We start from the raw sequence: 14,415 nt of genomic DNA on the forward strand, positions 1-14,415 counted from the left end.
ATCTCCAAAAACACTGCCAGAGATCCACTACTCCAATCCCCACCCATTAGTACCCAGACCCAGCGCTTACAGCTCTGGTTCAATATCTGCGTGGGGGCTATGCAGATATGCACATACATATATGGAGAAAGCATCCAAATCAGAACCACCTCCCAAGCCCAAGATAGGCACAAAGGAAGTTTCGTTTACTAACAACAATAATTTAAAAAAAGAGAATATCCTTCTTGCATACTGTAAAATTCTACTTCCCGTGTCCATGGGTCGTGTTTCAGCGGGGTTGAGTGTAACGGTTGTTAACAAAAGAAAGGAAAAGAGATTTTTAAACACAATCGTCTAACGGCTAAGAGAGAAACACCTTTTTGAACGCTGACTACTTAATAAAATGTTACCAAAGTGGGGGAAAATAAACAAAACAACTTTTTACCTACAAAAGGGTACCACTTTCTTGAAGCTCGTACAATTCATTTGCTCCTAAGCTCGCTTCATTTGAGTTTTAAAACCATTTTATTTTAAAACATCTGTTGAAACCAATTGCTGAATAGCTTATTCCACGGGGGGAGCTATTTATTTCAGGGGTGAAAACAACTGCAGAAACCGAGTTTCTTGCCTAACAATACAGCAGGAATCTTTCCAAAACCAGAAACTCACCAAGACACGTCTCTGACAGAGAGACTGCGCCTCAGCTACTCTCCTGGCCCCTCCGCTCGTTTTTTGCAGGAAACCCTCCGTTCCACCTTTGGCAGCAAAGAGCCCCGCCAGGCACCCCCCGCTCCCAGCCCCCGGACCGCTGCGGCCACTCTCACACCCGGCGTGGCTGCGACCGCTCACAGCGCGCACCTCCCGGCCGCCCGCGGCTCCCTCCTCGCAGCCCCGCTCTGCCCGGCTCGGAGCGGCCACGAGTGCGGCGTGGGGAGCGGCCGGGCACGCAGCCGCCGACACCCCCAGCCCCAGCGACAATCGCCCTCCTAACGCGACAAATTCGACGATTTGTTTTGACGAGGAGGGACCGGCCGTTCTGTTTGCGGGATAGAGCCCGAGCTCCTCGATGCGCCCGAAGTCGCCGCGGTCTCCTGGGCTGAGCGGGAGAAGGGCGACCGCACCTCTCAGCCGAGGGACCGCTGGAGATGAGTTTTGTTCCCTCAACACCGCCGCTACCGAACAAAAGAGAGAAAGTAATATTTGCTCAGGTCCCCCTTCTGTTGGCCTTTAATTTATCTGTTTACAACCGGGACTCCCTCAGTCGAAACAAAAAATCAATGAAAATGTAGTTGGAGAAAAGGCGGGCAAACTACTGAAAAAAAAAAAATTTGTGAATGGAAGAATGTGTTTGTGCGTTCATTGTTAAAATAAAGAGCGTGCCGTGACGTCAGCAGTCGCCCGCCAATGGGGCCAAGGATAATATTTTTAAATATCCTCCTCTCGAGCCAATGGCAGAGGCGGTGGCAAAAACTAGCGCAGGGCCGGGCCAATGGTAGGGAGGTATGCTAATGAGGACTTGGTCAGGCAGGAGCTGAATGTCAACTAGTCAAAGATGGAGGCTGGAGCGGGGAGGCCATGAGGTTGGTACCGGAGGCTTTGCCCGCGGTTCTGTCCGAGCGCGAGCGGACCCCGCTCTCCCTGCGGGACGGCGGCGCGGGGCCGCGGGGCCGGGGGTCGGGCGCAGCGCCGGACCCGCCGCCTCTTTTGCGCCTCTTTTGGCAACTTTCCTCGCCCGCGGCGCGGGGCTCGGGGGCGAACGGCACCCGCCCGGCTCCGCCGCCGCCTTTCGGGAGCCGCGGCCGGGAGGGATTGGAGGGTCGGGGCCGTGGGGAGCGCCGCCGATCCGACGACGGCCGCGGGCGGCTGAGCGAGGTGGGGATCGCGGCCGGCCCCGGACCCGCCGCCCGGAGCGGATCCCCTCTTCCCGCCCACGGGAGCGGCGCCGGGGCCGTCGGGCCCGGGAGCGTTGCGAGGGGCGGAGGGAGCCGGTGCGGGGCCGGGAGGCGAACTCGGAGCGGCGAGGAGCCCGGTACAGGCGAAAACGGAGGGAGGAGATGGGACGCGGTGGGGATCGTCCGGCCGCGAGTGCCGCGCGAGTAGCGCGGGAGGCGAGGGCTGCAGGCTGGGCTGGGCGGCGATAGCTGGGGCTGAGCCGGTTGGTTTTTTGTTTTTGTTCTTTTTCCTCCTCCCGCAAACATTTCGCCTATGCAAACACTTCTGAGAAACCGAGCACGAGACCAGGGATCAGATCCCCTCGCCGGGGCCGCGTTTTGTGCTACGCGGGCGCTGAGCGCGGCGGGGAGGGCAGCGGCCCGAGGCAGAGCCCCTCTGCGAGCACCGCGTGGACCGTGATTGTTATTATTTGCCAACAGATCTCGATCTCCTTCGCTTTCCTTTTTTTTCCCTTCTTTATTCCTTTTATTTTTTGCTTAACCCTCCCCCCCCCCCCCCCCCCCCCCAAGAGCAAAGCACTACGTCACACGCTATCTCCAGCCAGTATTTATATTGGCTTAATATTTAAATCTCGTAAAACTAATGCTTTGCTGGGATAGTTTTTGCAGTAAACGGGGTGCGCAGCCTGAAGTGTTTCTTTGGCGTTCTTGCACTTTGCCCCAATTCCGCTGATTCCCTCCAGTGTGTGGTCTGCGGGTCGGGCAAGGGAGCTTCGCACCCTCGGACACAAACCTGAGGCACCGGAATTACAAAAGCCCAACTTCCTAAAGCTGAAAGCGCATCCTTTCGTCCAATTCCCTTTTCTCCTTTTTTTTTCCCCCTCTCCCCTCACTTCTCTCATTCTTTCCTTCTCATTTCAACATCTCCAAAGTAGCCTAGGCTTCTGGGTTAGGGATAAATTACTGTATTTAAAAAAAAAAAAAAAAAGGAAAAAAAATTAAATCGGAGAATGATACAGTTTAAGATTGTAATTGGGTTGGGACGTTTCCAAACCAATTGGCTTTCTGTGAATACTTCTCAATAAAGTTGACCATTAGAATTCATTTAGTGTATTTTCTCACTCAGCCCAGACTCAATTCAGTTTAATTCCTGTCAGCACTTGGTACGATTCTAACTGGTCAGTACAGCTTATGGAAAATTGCTTTCAGGTTTGGATTTGCTTGCATGTAATTTCTTTGCATTTTTTGAAGTTTGCAATCAAATAATTTCTCCAGTGATTTGATGTAATGAGTAGTTCCATTGTCTAGCTTTTAAGTTTGAAGTTGTTTAAAGAAACAAATGGTAAACAGTTTGAAAACCAAAGACTATCAAGTTGACTTTTAAATGTTATTTTTTGCTAGAAATATTTAGGATGTGCGATTTGCAATTATGAACTGGCGTTTGCTCATAGTGCCCGCATTTTCTCTTAGCAAAAGGAAAGAAAGATTCAGTAGTAACGTTTTCACGGTGCGAGGAGAGGCTGTGAAAGCTCTGCCCCTCCTGGCTGGCAGCTGGTTTGGAAGCTTGTTTGGATGCTTGTGTGAAATAGCAAAACTTCCCTAGTACTCCAAAATAAATAAAAGCAATTTGAGCTGCTAGTGAGCATGTCTATAATAAATACCAATTGTTTTAGCAGATGATTCAGATAAAAGCAATAGAAGGAATGAGAACTTCTCCTGCATTGTGTCTTTAAGATAACAGTGAATCTAATTCATTGCACTGACTTCTGAAACGTGCTGAGGTCCAGAAATGCAAGCAGGACAGTGCAGTTCTGACCTCTGCTTCATGTGTCCTAACATGGCACGTTTGCCACTGAAAAAAGTCCCTGAAACAGGCTTGTCTGAATTCTTGCTGAACTTAATTCAGGAGGCAGTCATGAAATATGAAAATCTAATTATAAAGAATGGTATTGAATCAATGTGATTGTTAAGAAACTCTTTCTTTTTCTTTTTCTTTTTCTTTTTCTTTTTCTTTTTCTTTTTCTTTTTCTTTTTCTTTTTCTTTTTCTTTTTCTTTTTCTTTTTCTTTTTCTTTTTCTTTTTCTTTTTCTTTTTCTTTTTCTTTTTCTTTTTTTCTTTCTCTTTTTCTTTTTCTTTCTTTTTCTCTTTCTCTTTTTCTTTCTCTTTTTCTTTCAAATGTAATAGATCTGTTTTAGAGTAAATCTTGCACAGAAGGCCATCACTTGGAGGAGTTTCTAACTGATTTATCATTTCTATTGGGAAGTCTCTGAAGTATGCTGTTGTCCAGAGCCCTTTTTCTGTTGTACTACTGGCAATTATGATGAGCAGTGCAATATTAAAAGGGCATTGGCTGGCAGAAACATGACCCCCTTTAGCAGCCCACCCTGTTCAGGGTGGGCAAACAACCCTAAAATAGATGCCTCCTTCAGTGTATTTATGCACGTGTGTGAAATAAGGTTTTATACATGTGGGAGTGGTTTTGAATAAGGAGAGATTCTGGATTATACATTTGATATGTACTTGCATATTAAAGAGCTGGAGTAATTTAAACACATTCTATTTAAAACGAGCTGTAGGCATTTCTGGGGCTTTCAGGGTATCACATTACCTGATTTGTTTACTAATATCTTGTGAGTAATTCATTATTAAATTTCTACATGCTTCCATATAATATCTACATTGAAATTTTACAGTGATTTATTTAGTCTTTTTCCTTTACAAAAACATTTGCACATGTGTTTAAGGTGGTCCTTGCCAGTATCTGTGAGGATTTAAGACTCTTGATTTGTTTCTATTAATCTGCTGCATTTATACTGTGATTTTTTTTTTTTTTTTTTTTTTTTTGAGTGGTGTCACACAGACATCTGTGAGATAGAAGCACAGATACTAATATTTTCATATACAGAAGTCTACTCATCTCTGTAACATTTTTCCTTCGTAGCAAATCCAGGCAGTGTGTATTTACACCATGCTAGGCTTTTTGGTCTGTGCTGGTCAACCACTACAAAACGCTCAGCACAATTAAGAAAACTTGTGAAGGCACAGGAAGGGGCTGGCACTCAGTGATTTATTTAGATTGCGGAGTTGAGATTCATTGAGCGACCAGTTTGGTTTTGTGGAAACGTGTACATGCGGGGATGCAGAGTCAGCCCCCTTCTTTTGTTCTCCATTACTGTAGCAAAATATTTTATTGTATAAAACCTTCATAACATACCATGCCTAGATACACTGGGCGTGTAGGAAAAGCCCTGAATGCCTTGGTTAACAAGCCAGGCTAACAGTGCTCTCTCTCTTCCTCGTTCTCCCTCCCTTTCATTATTTTTTTTTACTAACTTTTTGTTGCTGTTGTTTTTTACCTTGTCTAATTACGATTGCAAATAAACTTTGTCATGCAGAGTTTTACTGGGGGCTAAACATAAAAACGTTATTGTGGTTAACACTGTAATGCAGCAGTCCCTTACAAAAGGATGCAGGGCAGCTGTGCAGAAGTGACAGTGGCTGCTGGTATCGCTGGCTCTGACAATGTTGCACTACTGTCTGCACAAATAAAGCAGTGCAATAATATTGTCAAAGCATTTGGTTCCAGTCCTAATACGTCCTCATGATCAGTTACTGTTGCACACCCAGCCCCTGACGTGATGGGATTCTGTAGACATTTAATACATTCTGGCAGGGAACCATCCCCCTGCTCTGATTTCTTATACACACACACACACACACACACACACTCACCCTGCCATAAATGCTCAAATGTGTGCAAAAAATTTGAGATTATGTAGAAATTGACCAAAAAATTCCTGCCCTCGTGTTTGTTTGTTGGGTTTGTGTTTAAGCTGAGTGGTTGTACAGAAATTCCTTGGGTTTTGTTCCCCATTTTGACTATTTTAGTGTACAAAATGGATTGCCCTTTCTGCCACTAGCGTGGGTTTGTGTTTCCAAGTTGTAAAATAAAAAGCTGGCCTATTCACATCCTAAAGCCCTCTTGTCCTCCTTTAGAACAATCACCACCTTTAAAATTAGCCTGACCACGTTTGAGTATTATCTTGTGTCTGCTTTAAAAATTAGGTTTGTGAACCTGAGGATGCTATTGTGTTGAGAATTCTGTGACTTTAATACATACGTGTGCATTCAGGGGCAATTTCATTTTTGCTTCCTATTAATGGACTTTTCAAATTCCATCGTATTTCACTTTTAGAGGAATTATTGCTTTGATTAAAGCGATATTGATACCTTCATTTATGTAAAAAAAAAAAAAAAAAAAAAAAAAAAGGAGGCACGTAATAATCAATACATTTTAAAGGCGATCTTTGCACGTCTCAGTAACAAACGAAGTGGGTCTGAGAGACACAGGGATGATGCAGGCCTAGGAACAGCAATATTGCATTCAGAACTGATCTTTAAATAACAATATGTTGGTGACTGTCACTCGTGCTGTAGTTGGAGGCAGATACGGTATTTTCACTTCCAGCTGCTAAGAAAGGGGGTTGGAGGCTGGGGGATGGGACCTTTCTCTCTTTTTTCCTGAAGCCTTGAGCTGTTACCTTGGGAGCAAAAGGTGGGGGTGGGGAGAGCTATCATATGGGAAATTAAATCTAGGTAAAGGAGCATTTTCAGATCGGATTGCACACCCCTAGCCAGGCCAGGGTCTGCATGCTGGTGAGCCACAGGGAGTCAGAAAATGGAGAAGCACATCCTTAGGGGGGATCCCAGTTAAGAAGGACGAGGGGAAGCTGTGTCCCCAATATTACATTCCTGTTCCTCCATGAGCAAACAAAAGACACCTTCTCTGTCCCCGCATTTCTGCTGGGGAGTTGGAGTCTGGCAGCCTCCCTTCCGTGCTCAGAGAAGAATGCTGAGCCCTCCCAAGTGGAGGCTGGGGGACCAACGGTGGCCGCAGAACGCTTCCCGTACCTCAGTGGAGGTAACACTGCCCCGCGTTGCTCCCTCTCTCTGGAGCTCTTCTTTTCCTTCATCTCTGCATTGTATGTAGCATGGCTGCCATTTCTGTGCTCGTTAAAGAATGAGGAGGCCTGTTTAGCATAGGCATTTTCCTCTTCTAATTTTTGCTTAATTAAGAAGTCGGAGAAAGTGAAATCTGTAAAGGCTCTGTGGGTGGGGGCTCTTCGCCTCCACCGTCCATGAGAACAGAACAGAGACCAGAGCAGAGGCGCAGGGGCCCAGCACTGCCTCTGGCCAAGGAGATCAGAGGGTACGAGGAGGCCCAGTGAGACGCTGGGAGCCACACTGGTGCAGGCAGTGCTGGGCCATGTGCATGCTGAGTATGTGTGTGCGTGGGGCCCGTCAGTGGGCAGGAGCAAGTGGCAGCAAAAGCCCCGGTGGTGCTGACACTAGACTGTAAGATGGCCTCTCAGCCATGTCAGCCTCAGTTGGCGCTGGAGAAATCCTGGGGGGAATCTACGCATGGTTGTTTTTTTCTGTATAAAGTTAGGTCTCTACAAACAAGATGGTAGATGCATTTGGAAACCTCGCATGGCAAGGGCACTTGAGGCATGTGATGTAGAGGAAGGCCTGGGTGATGACAAGGACCATGTCCTGCTCACAGAGGGCTAGGAGACACCTTCCCAGGGCTGCCTGCCCACTGGGACTGAGCTGCAACCCTGCGAGGCCCTGGGGTGTGGGGGTAAAGGACTGGGTTCCCTGCAGATTGGGGCCTGGGATGGAGGCTGCACATTCCAAACCCTCCCTTCCCCACTTGCTCACTCTCTCTCCTTTTTCTTTTTTTTTTTTTCTTTTTTTTCTTTTTTTTTTTTTCTAACCCTGCCTGGCTGAGGAATGTAATATAGGAAAAAAAAAAAAAAAAAAAAAAAAAAAGCGGGGGGGATTCGGAAGCAAAGGCCCCCTTCAGGAGTCTGTATTTGTGCAAGGGAAACCATTTGCATGTGTGTGGAGATGCCAGAGTTTGTCTCCAGTTGGGTCGGAGGGGGAGGGCGAGGGAGGAATGCGGGGAATCAGGTCGGGCTGCGGGGGGAAGGGCTCCGGCAGAGCCTCCATCCTGTTGTTGCATAAACTTGTTAAAAGAACCCCTCCTCTGTGGAGGCAGCACACATAGAGTATTAGTGTGGTGGAGGAGGCCAGACCTGCGCCCTGACTATACAACCAATTGGAGCGGAAAGTGAAATCAGATGGTTTAAGTTTTCAGAGGCGATTTTTTTTTTTTTTCAGGGGGACTTTTGGAGTCATTGCATTTAGTGCTCGATCTGTGTTAAGGTCGCTCTCACAGCTCTCGGGTGCTCTAGGGACAAGAGGTAGCTGGGGAGGGCAGTGGTTGATGGTTCCCTCCCGTGCCCTTCCCCTCGGCCCCAGCTGCAGGGATGGGACCTGGGGAGGACACACAGCCCCTACCCTGCTCAGGGCCTTTGGGATTTTAACGGGGGCAGCCCATGCTCTGCTGCAGGGAACAGCCATCGGGGGCTCACAGTGTGGCTGAGGGCCCCAAGGTTGGCCCCGCGCTGTGCCTTCACCGGTGGAGGCAAGTACTAACAGTGCTGCTGTCCTGCACACACAGGGCCAGAAGCGGGATGTCATTTCCAAAGAGATAGGATTTAGCTCCCTATTTGCTCCTGCATTTCATACTGTGAGGGCATTTTGTTGTTGTTGTTGTATTTTTTGTTGTTGTTTTTTTCCCACCAGACAGCAGAGCGCTGGTAAACACCATGCAGAAAAGCCGTATTGTGGGGTTACAAAGTCTAGGCTGTTTAAGGAGCTCTGTCGTTCCTTTTAATGGAGCTCACTGACGCAGATCTGGCTTCTGCCAGCTGAGGAAATGTTGCTGCTGAGAAAAGGGTTATTGAAATCCACAAACTAAATATTATAAGCAAGAATTAAATGGCAGGACATTTTGGAGTGTAATCCTTCCTGATTTTAGGGGAGGAGATGTCAGCCTATATCGGGCAAAGTACTGCTAAGTGACAGTGGGTGACAGTCCCCAGGCCAGCGAGTGAGACACACACAGCAGGCGGTGTGCTCAGGGAGGACTCCCACTCCCAGCCCTTCCTCTCCGCAGTCTCACACCTGGACAGGTTGACTCTTGCGTGGAAGCAAGAATCCCCTTTTTCTATGGATGGATTTGTAGTAACTTGCTAGATAGACTTAAGGAGTCCGGGTTGGAATGCTAAGAATTCTCTTTCAGAAAAAAAAAAAAAGGGGGGGGGGGGGTTGAGAGGGAGGAGGAGGGGGAGAATTAGAAAGGCAACACTTCCCAGTTTTAAAACAATGGAGAAGTCTAAAATCAACTCTCAGCTGCTTTCAAAGTGTTGGCTCTGACCATTGGTAGCAGCGTCAATTCCATAGCAGAAAATTTATCTTGGACTATGTAATGTATTTAATTGCAAGATGGCTTTTAAATGGCCTTCTTTCCTTGGGCTGGTGAAATGGCTGTGAGCAGGGAAACAAGGCTGGACTGAGGCTTTGTTTCCTGCCACATTATGTGAAGCTGCAACCCACATGAATATCTAAAACACACATTTGCCCAAAGTGGCACCTTTAACCACAAGAAAAAGCAAACAGCAAGGAATAGAAGGGAAAATGGCTTCCAAACTAAGCCAGGGAAGATGAGGTCTACTCTCACAAGGAGCAGGCGGCCTCTGAGCTCCTGAGAGTCAGTTCACTGCTTTATATTTATTCCAAAGCTTCGTCACAGGGACACTGAGTTTGTTTGTCTGCATCAGAAAAGAGGGCTTAAACAGAAAGCCCAACTCCACTACAGTTAAAGATCCCCCCAGCACTGCCAAAAGAAAAAAAATCTTCAATTATTGAGCAACACAGAGTGTTATTTCCATACTAGCATGGGTGACATTTCCATTCAGTTTCTATAACTGTGATTAAAGGCGAGAGAGGTTTCTAAACATATCTAGAGATGTTGAGCCTCCTGGAGTATAAATAGCGTGCATTTCATAATCTCGTGTTTAAACATTTATTTTAAAATAACCCCCATATACATTCCAGAGATGCCTCCCTGCTATAGAACATGGATTGACCCGGGCTTTGCATATTGTTTGCAAACTGGGGAAATATTACTGCTGACGGAAGCAGCCTTTATTTTTCCTGTCTTGTAAAATAAATAAATAAATACCGTGGGCTGCCCTGTGCCAGTGCACCACGTGGAGATAAAGGAATCCTGAGGAGCACCTAGGCTCTCAGTGCAGACCCAGAAACACATTGTGACTTGATTGCCTTTCCTTGGACCTTAACTTCTGGCTGATGTTTCTAATTACATCCCTTACTCTTTCCTGCTACAATTGTAGCTTCTGCAGCTACTAAAATTCTGAAGTTGTGGAGACATTGTCAAGTTGTGCTTTCCCCCAGTGTTACTAATGATTAGCAACGTGACTTGGTGTGCAAGTTGAACATTTCAACTGTGAACTCACCAGTGGGCCAGTGGAGAAGTTAAATGGTGTGTGTTAAGCATAAGTCTTGTTTGAAACACCATCAAGGCTGAAGAGTAGAAAACACGTGGTAAACATAAGCAAAGTAGAGACTGGACGGGAATAGATGGAAAGGTAAGGCCAAGCCCAGTTGCATCTTTTTTTGTTCTCAGCCCAACTGGATGTCTAGGTTGCAGAGATTGCTGAGAAGCAGAGTGGCAGGATTAAAACCTGAGCTTTTGCCAAGGTAACAAAAATACTGAAGTTTGATAAAACTTCTGAGCTGCTTACAGCAATCTCTGTGAACGTGGCCTTTTAATTAATGTGAGCAAAGGTTAATACAAGTAAATAATGTGGAAGAAAGATCTCCGTTTGCTTCCAACAGGCATTGCAGAGGATGGTGATAGGGAGGGACTGGTGCAGACTGGAGATTTTGTGTATCAGGCCATTAGAAAAACAAATAATTAATGGAGCTTCTCCTGTTCTCTTTTCTCCTGCATGTCCTTAGTTTTCAGCTGCTTTGGGCAAGTCAGGCAACATCAAAGGGGGTGCAGGCTGCCTCACACCAGCATGCCAAATGCCAGGGATCTCTAATGGTAAAGACCAGATCAATGTGGTATGCATAAATTAGCCAGGAAACCATGAATTAGGGGATTGTCTCTCCACTACTGCTCTTATTTAATCCACTGCAAAGCAGGCTGAGGAAAGAGAATCTGACAGCATCAAATACAATGAGCTGGTTTGGGATGGTTTGGAAATGAAGTTTCCCTCATCTTCCCGTGCTCTCAAGTACTCCTACATGATGGAAGCACTAGGCAGATTTACTGGGAGCTAGAATGCAGAGGAAGAGCCTACCTGGCAAAGCAGCCCTGAAGCTGGAGGTGTGCTGGCCTCTCCCTGGGATTCTTTTCTGTGGCCATTGGTGCATTTAGCACCAAGCCAGCTCCAGCTGAAGACTGTGCCATCCAGCCTAGGACAGAAAGGTGCTGGGGAGGAAAGGAGAGGAAACAGACAAAAAGAAAAAAACAACAACAACAACAAAAACCACAAACAACCGAACAACCAAACAAAAAACCAACCAGCCCTGGAGATACTGTTTCACTTTCTAATTTTTGGTGTTTGTGTACTTAATCCTGTGATTTGAAATGAAATCATGAATGATCATGATAATGAAAGGTGGGATTTTTTATAACACTGGGCTCTCTAAGTTAGATGGTGTTGGAAAGGAAGTTCTCTGTGTGCTCAATGCCTGTTACTAAAAGGTTCAAAATACAACTGTTGGTTAATCAAATAAACAGCTCTTCCCAGCCTCCAATGGCTCAGGCAGCTAATTGACTGAGTTTATTAATGAAGGAGAGAAAACTATGCAGAAGAAGTGCGAGAACTGAAGACAGAGGTATAGAATCTTTAGAAAAAAGTCCACACTGGTGTTAAGTACATCCTGGGAGAAAGTGGGGGGCAGGGGTTTGAGCCATTCCTTCATCCCAGGCTCCAAGGAGCACATGGTGCTGCAATCCACAGGGCACTGCGCTACTTTCTAACTTTTTACCCCTTCCCCATTTACAGGCATGGAATGAAGCTCCCTCCAATCACCTGTCGCAAGAAACATTATCCAGCTTCCTAACCTTAAGGATGAGACCCTATCAATATTGCCTCTGCTTTTGTGCTCAGGGTAGTAGTGCAATATTGCTTATAGGGTCTTTTCTTTTGAGGGTATTCTTCATGGAGAGAAGACAGCCACATCAGGAAAAATTAATCCTATGTGCCCATCGAGTTAAGGGAAAAGTTGTGAAATACCAAGCATTGTTAGATAGACAAGTAATTGTGCAGAGATGTTATGTGTGACAAATAATCATGCTATTGTGGTGACTCAAGTTGTGAGTAATGGGCATATTTTTGATGCTATCACACAGGATTCAAAATGGCCTTATGTTTAAAAGGCACAAGCAGTAACTGAAACTGCAGAAACCCATAGCGTCTCCATTTTAAAACAGTACAAGTCCCGAGATGTTTGAAGGGTGCCTATTTTACACAACGATGTAAACACCCACCAAGGGAGGGGAGGAGATATACAGCCACACTCGGCTGTTCCTGTGCCTGCTTCTAGCCCGAACACCAGTGCTGTGCAAAGCAGAGCGTTGCACGAAGAGACCGAGGCTCTAATCCCGATAACCTCCTCTAAACAAAGCTCGTGCCTCTGCCTGGCGAATGCGGCCGGGTCCCGCAGCCCGGGCTTGGTGCAGGCACAGCTGGGCTGGGCACTGCCCCCAGCCCTACCCGAGAGCTGCTTACGGAGGTACGTGGGAAAGGAGCGGGGCCGGGGGTGTTCAATCTCAATCTCCTCTCCGCTTTGTGAAAAATCAGCTGGGGGCTGACAGCAGCCGGGCTGGCCGGGTGGGTGGCCTTGCCTTCCATTTCAGGTGGTCGCCGCGGTCCCTTTCGGGACCTCTGAGGCCCAGGCAGAGGGGTGGTGGGAGGGGATTGGGGCCGGCTCAGGGTGCGGCGGAGCGGCCGCAGCCGCGGGGCTGTCTTAGCCGCCCCCGGGCAGCACGGGGCCGCGTTCTCTCTGCGGCGGCGGGCGCGGGAGGGCGAGAAGCCCTACGGGACCGCTGCCTCCCGTCTGCTCGCCCGACCCCAGCCCTGCCCTCTGTTTAACCCCCCGGGCATCACTCCGAGGGGAGGCGACCAGCCAAGGGACAAAGCCAGGAAATACCCCCCACCCCCGTCTCAAAGCCCGGACTCTCCCTCTGTGTCCCAGTCCAGCGGCCCGGGCTACCGGGCGGGCTGCCCCTCTTTCCCTGTTGCACTACTGTCACGGTCGCAGCGAGCAGTGCAATAATGAAAGGGCGTCAGTGCGCCGGGGAGCGGCGAGAGCCGGGCCCAGCCGGTGTAACAGCGGGCGGGGAGGAGACGGGCCGTCGGGCCGGGCTCCCGGAGCCACTGGAGCGGGGCAGGGGTCGCCGCGCTGCTCGCTCTGTCGGAACGCGTAGGGCGAAGGGAGCGGGCCGGCCTCGGCCATCCGCGTAAATAAAGTGCCTTCCACGTTCCCGTCGCTGCCTTTTCTTCCGGGCGGGTTTTCTTACAGGTCTCCAGCCCCTCCTGCCTCCCCAGCGGCGGCCCCTCGACAGCTTTTTGTCGGGCCATCCGACGTGCTAATAGCCGGCTTGTTCTTTGTGGGAAGAGGGTGAAAACGGAAAATGAATGTCTTCCTTAGCCGAGCAGCCTGAAGAACAGGCTCGAGACATGCCCTAGTGCTGGGTTCAACAGTGGGGCTGGGGGGGAGCATGGGGTGACAGAGGAATGGTTTACAATAACGGACATCAGATCAGCAGTGCGGCTGGGAGCTGTGCTGAGAAGGCCAGGAAATAGCCCTCTGATTATTAGTGGCCATGGTGAAATGGATACTTCTATAAATGAGGGCTGGGGAGGGGTATTTCCTTTAGTGAAGGACCTTTCCACTCTGGCCTTTTGAACCTGCATTTCTCGACCCTGTTTCTGCTTCATCATGAGTTTTTGCAGAGGAAGGTGAGTGCAGAAAGCAAACCAGCTGGAAAAGGGGAATGCAATCTAATCCTGATGAAAAGGCTATTCCAGTCTATGTATAGTTTCCTATTTCTATTGGATTCTCTCTTTCTTCCATCCCTCACATGAACAAGCAGATACAGAAGCCAAATCCTTCCCTGCAGTTTCTCTCCCAGGGAAAAGTCAGCCCCTTCCCCAGCTTCACCTCCAGTCTTTGCGCACACAAAATGGCTGCAGCAGCCTGTGGGTGGGCATGGAGAGCTCAGGAAGCTGCTTTTCTTTTTCCCACTCTGCCTGCCCAGGAAGCCCTTCTGCTTTTCTTTTCTGTGGCATTTTGCTCTTGCATAGCTCTGTGCAAATCCAAGGGGGTCTCCAACGTGTGAGCTATGCATGGAATGGGAGCTGGGGAGGGAAATGGACAGTTTGCATGAGAAGGGGATCATTTGGGCCCCAGTGTTTATTTTTTTGCTGACCTTCTGGGGATATGGTCAGTGAGAGCTGTGACAGCTGCTGGAAGCGGCAGGGGCTTTGAAGATTGTGAAGGTTGTGACCTCGAGGCCCCTTTCCTCTCTCTGTCCCAGGAGCTGCTGAGTCAATCATGGAAAAGGGGAGGTGAAACGGGGGCTGCTCTTTAGCCA

At 48.2% G+C, this 14,415-nt stretch overlaps 1 long non-coding RNA gene across 1 annotated transcript; it reads left to right on the forward strand.

Moving 5' to 3' along the window:
* The first annotated feature begins 1,498 nt into the window (after positions 1 to 1,498).
* On the forward strand, positions 1,499 to 12,129 carry LOC128084714 (uncharacterized). The gene is made up of 2 exons (XR_008208656.1): positions 1,499 to 1,559; positions 11,822 to 12,129. It is a non-coding gene; the product is annotated as an uncharacterized LOC128084714 (long non-coding RNA).
* Positions 12,130 to 14,415: the final 2,286 nt, after the last annotated feature.

Source organism: Tympanuchus pallidicinctus, unplaced genomic scaffold, assembly GCF_026119805.1.
Source record: "Tympanuchus pallidicinctus isolate F22 unplaced genomic scaffold, pur_lepc_1.0 scaffold28, whole genome shotgun sequence".
In the NCBI taxonomy this organism is placed as follows: domain Eukaryota; kingdom Metazoa; phylum Chordata; class Aves; order Galliformes; family Phasianidae; genus Tympanuchus; species Tympanuchus pallidicinctus.